This window comes from Cherax quadricarinatus, chromosome 45 (genome assembly GCF_038502225.1).
Source record: "Cherax quadricarinatus isolate ZL_2023a chromosome 45, ASM3850222v1, whole genome shotgun sequence".
Taxonomy (NCBI): Eukaryota; Metazoa; Arthropoda; class Malacostraca; order Decapoda; family Parastacidae; genus Cherax; species Cherax quadricarinatus.
The window spans coordinates 21331185-21337482 of NC_091336.1; positions in this window are offsets into that span (position 1 = coordinate 21331185).

Genomic DNA, 6298 nt, shown 5'->3' on the forward strand with positions numbered 1-6298 from the left:
TATGTATTATAGATTATATTAGATTAAATTAGATTTTTTATCTTTACAAATTACATGATTATACAGAGGAATATAACTGTTGGGTGTACATGCAAAAAGACGCTCTGTATGATGAGCATTTCGAGCAAACTTAAAGTTTAACATAAAAATAGTAAGACAATAATACATAGTTCGTATGGTCATTAGATGAGTTAGAGTGAGTAGAGGAGAATTTAATATTATATCAGGTGATGCTACATGGTTCTGATAAGTCTAGTAGAGACTTTTTACACTATTGAATTAGTTAATAAAGATTACAGTATTACAATGTAACAATTTAAAGCAAATTGCAGTGTGGTGTATTGCAGTTTAGTACTATTTAAAACAATGAAATTTGGTATTGCAATGGAACAGTTTACATTATGATGTACTGTATTACAATCTACTACTATTTGAAACAGTGAAAAGAACAGACATCCTAATTTCAAAGTAGTAAGTGGTTGAGCATTCATCAGCACAATATGAGTAGCTTTTGTGAAACTGGTTGTGGTTAGGTATGGTTTGTCTGGTTAATTTTGGGTGATGAGGTGATTTCTTATTTGGGCCTTAAACTGAGTTGCAGACAGGGGTCCTTTAGTTTGTTCTGGCAATGAATTCCAGATCTTCGGGTCTTTTACGTTCAAGTAACCGAATTCACAAACACAATGAGTAACTGCCTATTGCTACCAACAATATCTAAACCTACAAGAATCACCGAGACAAGCATCTCCTTAATAGACCACATCTGGACAAACACCATATCCCCTTTGAAATCAGGCATAATCACAGACAACACTACAGACCACTACCCAACCTTTCTCATAACTAATCTGGGCAAACTGGACATTACTAAAAACCTTGACTACATAACGAGACAAACAATTGAACCCGCGGTCATAGAGTCTCAAAACTCCAGCCCGACTCTATGACCGCGGGTTCAATCCCGGCCGGGGGTATGGTTTATTTGCAATCGTGTCATTACGATTTCTTGAGTCATAACGAGACAGCAGTTAACAACTTTATAGCAGCTATGAATAACATCGATTGGCAAAATGAGCTCGAAACATATACAGACATGAATGAATGTATAAATAATTTTCTAAAAAAAAAAGCCCAAAACCTCTATAACAAACATTGCCCCCCAAAAAACTAAACAGATCACAGCAAAGAGACTTAATAATCCCTGGCTAACACCAAGCATCCTCAAATCCATTAACACAAAGCACAAATATGAAAAACAGTATAGAATGGGTCAAATAACTAGAGAACAGTCTAAACGTCACTCGTCAGTACTTACCAGCCTGATAAGAAGATCTAAAAAATTGTAAGTTCCGGACACACATACAACAAATCACCAAGAAAATCTCCAAGACTACAGGCATACTATCAAAGATAAGGTACTACGTTCCATCAGCTCTCCTGGCACTGTACCATACACTCATGTACCCTTATCTTACATATGGAATTTGTGCATAGGGATCAACAACATCCAATCACCTAAAACCTCTCATAACCCAACAAAAGGCAGCAATAAGAATGATAACGAATTCCCACTCCCGCCAGCATACTCCACCAATTTTCAAAAGTCTGAATCTGCTCACCATTAAGAACATCCATACTTATTCATGTGCCTACTACATACACAGAAGTTACAGAACAATACTCGCAAATATAAACCCTCCACTCAAACTTCTTCTCACCAACTTAAACAGGACACATGACCACAACACAAGACACAGCTCTCTTTTTGATATATCTCGTGTCCATATCACACTGTGTAAAAACTCTATGCACATAAAGGGCCCTAAAATGTAGAATTCATTACCAGAAGATATTAAAGTAACCCAGTCTGAAAATCAGTTTAAGACTCTTCTCAGAAGCCACTTAATCACCCTAGACTAAACGCTAAATACTCAGTACACATATACTCACCTATGTACTCCCACATCATAACTTCAAAAATTACTTTGAACCTTTTATCCATTGTTGACTGGAATATAAATGAACCATTGTTTTCACAAAAAGCATTTTAGACTATATGAATATATCCTTTGTCTTATACAAATTTAATTTACTTATAATTAATAATCTATTGTTCAACTATGAAATAATTACTGTTCTACTGTACAACTATGATATAATCCTTAGTGTTAAGTAGGCTGTAAGCCAATAATGTTAAGTTGGCCCATAATGCCTAGGCATAATAGAGGCTCTCTTTGCATGCAACCCACTATTGTAAAAATAAAATCTCAATGTAGTGTTTGCAAAGACATAAAATAAATAAATAAATAAATAGCATTTTTGCATAGAGAGAGATGAACATGGAGGATATCAAAGAGTGATCTGTGTCTCGTATTATGGTTGTGTGTTCTGTTATAGTTATCAAGGAGGAGTTTGAGAGGAGGGTTTACATTAGAGTATAGTGTTCTGTGTATGTAGCAGGCACAATAATAAGTGTGGATGTTTGTATATTTAGTAAGTTAAGACTCTTGAAAAGTGGTGGAGTGTGTTGTCTGTTGCAGGAGTTAGTAATCAATCTCACTGCAGGTTTTTGCTGGATTATTAAAGGCTTAAGGTGATATGCTGTGGCTGAGCCCCATGCACAAATACCATAGGTGAGGTAAGGGTAAATGAGAGAGTGGTACAAAGCTAGAAGAGCTGATTGGGGTACATAGTACCGTATCTTTGAAAGGATGCTTACTGTTTTGGAGACTTTCTTGGAAATTTGCTGTAAGTGTGCCTGTAATTTGAGACTGCAGTCAAGGTGGAGACCTAGGAATTTGCCCTCTGCCTGTCTCGAGATAGGTGAATTATTTATCAATATATTTAGCTGTACATTTGAAGTTCTGTTTCCGAAAAGCTTGAAGTAGGTTTCGTCAATATTGAGAGTAAGTTTGTTGGTAATCATCCAAGTAGATATTTTTTAGCAGTTCACCATTTACCGTGTCTGTTGGTATGGTTGGGTTTGGGTGAGAAAAGACATAAGTTATGTCATCGGCAAATAAAATGGGTTTAAGGAGCTTAGGTGCGTTTGGTAGGTCATTGATGTAAATGAGAAAGAGAAGTGGGCCAAGAACGCTCCCCTGTGGGACGCCAACAAGAACAGGTTGTGTAGTGGAACAGGTTCCGTTTGTGTATACATACTGGGTTCTACTGTTAAGATATGTAATTATGTGTACTTGTACTTAAATGAACGTACTTATTGTTTCTCTTTCCACCTTGTTGGTATTTTATGTCATTGCAAGGGCTCCAGTGGAAATAAGTCACGTTGACTTATCTTAGGTAAGTTACACTATTGTAGCCAGTAAGCCTACATGCCTAGTTCCCATAGCTTCCCCCAGAGGGCAAACCTGGTGGGCATGCCACTTGAAGCGGCATCACCCTGCCACTCTCTCACTTCGCGCCCAGGCATCCTTAGGGTCAACACATGACCTACTCTCTCCCTCGCTGGCATAGCCCCTTGGGGCCATGGGCACAAACACTGCCTCTGTACCCAGATTTCGCAAGTAAAGTAAGAAGCCTCTGAATCCTTATCATTACTCCCTTCTACCAAGAATGACACAATAACCGTTCGTAAACATTGGTGGAAGCGGTGGTCGCAGCAGGTGTTTGCCGGAGAGAGGGAAAGGAGGAATAAAGTCGTCTTCACTTCATCGTCCCATACAAGAAGCATCAATCTCTCAACGAGTTAACCTGATGCTGTGTCTGCAAGTCTCAGCATCCAGATACATGTACAAGCAGGATCCAGACCGAAATTTGCCGAATTTCTTCGAGATATATAAGTGGCATCATCTGACACTTCACAGCGTCCCTCGCTGTTTCTCAAGTCACTGTTCAGCGTCACTTGTAATAATAATATCTTTATTTACTACAAGTACATGGTATACAGGCCTAGGTGACATCAATGACATACTACTATATTATAGAAAGCCCCTTGTTATGCTGAGCATTTCGGGCAAATTAGGTCAGTGTCCCAGGATGCGACCCACACCAGTCGACTAACACCCAGGTACCCATTTTACAGATGGGGAACATAGGCAACAGGTGGAAAGAAACACGCCCAGTGTTTCTACTCTGGCTGGGAATCGAACCCAGACCCTCACCGTGTGAAGCGAGAGCTTTAACCACCAGGCCACCAGAGCCCTATGTATGTTGATGCTGTTGTTTTTCAGCTCAGCATGGCTATTTCAGCAAGTCAGAGGTGAGTTTGTGGTGATTTCTGCATCCAGTGTGAGTGTTTCTCCCCGTGTTTGTGGGTGGGAGAGGAGGAAGTGGCCGATCCTTGCCTCACCCACACTCGCCCTACTGTACCTGGAGTTTACCTGGAGAGAGTTCCGGGGGTCAACGCCCCCGCGGCCCGGTCTGTGACCAGGCCTCATGGTGGATCAGTGCCTGATTAACCAGGCTGTTACTGCTGGCTGCACGCAATCCAACGTACGGACCACAGCCCGGCTGGTCAGGTACACCACCACACCATACACCACTCACCGCTACTCACTCCCTCTGCTGTTTCTGTGAATTCATTGTGAATTCTTTGCCAGAACTGTGTATCCGAGCGCCCGAGGTCACTTGAAGCCACGTGGATCACGAAGCCATGTGTGGACGAAGCCACGTGGGGTGTGGACGATGCCACGTGGATCTACAAGCTAAGTGGGTTAAGCCAGAGCCCAAGCTACATGCTGTTGTCTTCTGTCAGCATCATTCCACTGATGTCACGATGCTGCCCAACTCCACTGGCGTCATCCATGATGCTGCCTAACTTCACAATGTCACCTCGCGATGTCACCCTATGACATCCCTCACGATGTCACTCCAGGACGTCCCCTCGAGACATCTGCTGATGTCACCTCATGATGTCATCCCATGACATCACATGATGTCACAACAAGACAGATGTCACAACAAGAAGATTGAAAGAAGATATATATCATGTGTTAATTCCTCTCAGTCAGTGTTCTTACATGTTCGTGTATAGCTTAGTGTTGAGTTTTGCACAGAAAATCGTCATTTGCTTGTTAAGCCATGTTGTACTACATGTGCAGGAGGTGTGTGCAAATTTTCCGTGTGTCCTGATGTGAGGTCAGTGCCCAGATCAGTGTAGCACCTCATGTTACTTGTCACCTGGTGTGACCCGTTCATTGACAGCTGACATTAGTCAGTTCAGGCATCAGTTACGAGCGTCTGAACCCCTTGTACAGAAAGCTCTAATTGTTCACCGCTCATTATGCCCTGCAGAATTGTAGCCACTATGATTCCTATCGAAATTTGTTTCGCTTCACCTCCTGACCTTCAGAGCAGTTATATGTAGAGAATCAGTCTGGGGACGCTTAGACAAACCTCTGCTATAACTCCAACTGTCGAGAGAATAGCTTCAGTGAGCAGCCTGCACAAAGATGATGTCACTGACTGCTAGCCAGCTCACTGCAGTATGTTGTATGCAGTTACGACTTCAAGATGATTCGCCGAGTCGTCCTTGCCATGACTCACTCCACCCTCGCTGGCAGCGACAGCACCAGTGACAGTACAGTCGAGAAATGTCCTCCTGAGTCGCTTGCCAGAAGAAGTCCTGCCCAGTTGCCAGTACTGACGACACCTCACTTGAGAGTACAAGCAGGTTGTGCCCCAGGTTGAGTGAGCCCTGCAGCGACTACTACGACGACTGCTTCACCACTCCAGAGACCATACTCTGTTACATCACAGCTCAGTCGCATTGATGTCTCCCGTGCTGCAGTATCTGTCCAGACACAGGAAGGTGTGCAGTGATGCTCATCAAGGCTCACTGCATTAGACCACTATGTTTAGCACACCACTTTTTTTTCCCCGTGTCCATATGTATATACAGTAAATATGTTTTTATTCTGTGTTCTGTGCCCTGTTCCTGCGAGAGAGACTGAATTTTTTTACCGCCAGTCATGGTCGAGGACGACCATGTGGTAGGTGGCTGAGCAAAATGCAACCAGTAAGCCTACATGCCTAGTTCCCATAGCTTCCCCCAGAGGGCAAGCCTGGTGGGCATGCCACTTGAAACGGCATCACCCTGCCACTCTCTCACTTTGTGCCCAAGCATCCTAGGGTCAACACAAGGCCTACTCCCTCTCTCCCTCGCTGGCATGGCCCCTTGGGGCCATGAGCACAAACACACTGCCTGTGTACCCAGATTTTGCAAATAAGTAAGAAGCCTTCAAAGCCTTATCATTACTCAGCACTACCAAGAACGATGGAATTAACCTTCATAAACATTATGTATAATAATTGTACCTATATGTCCTTGTGCCTAAAT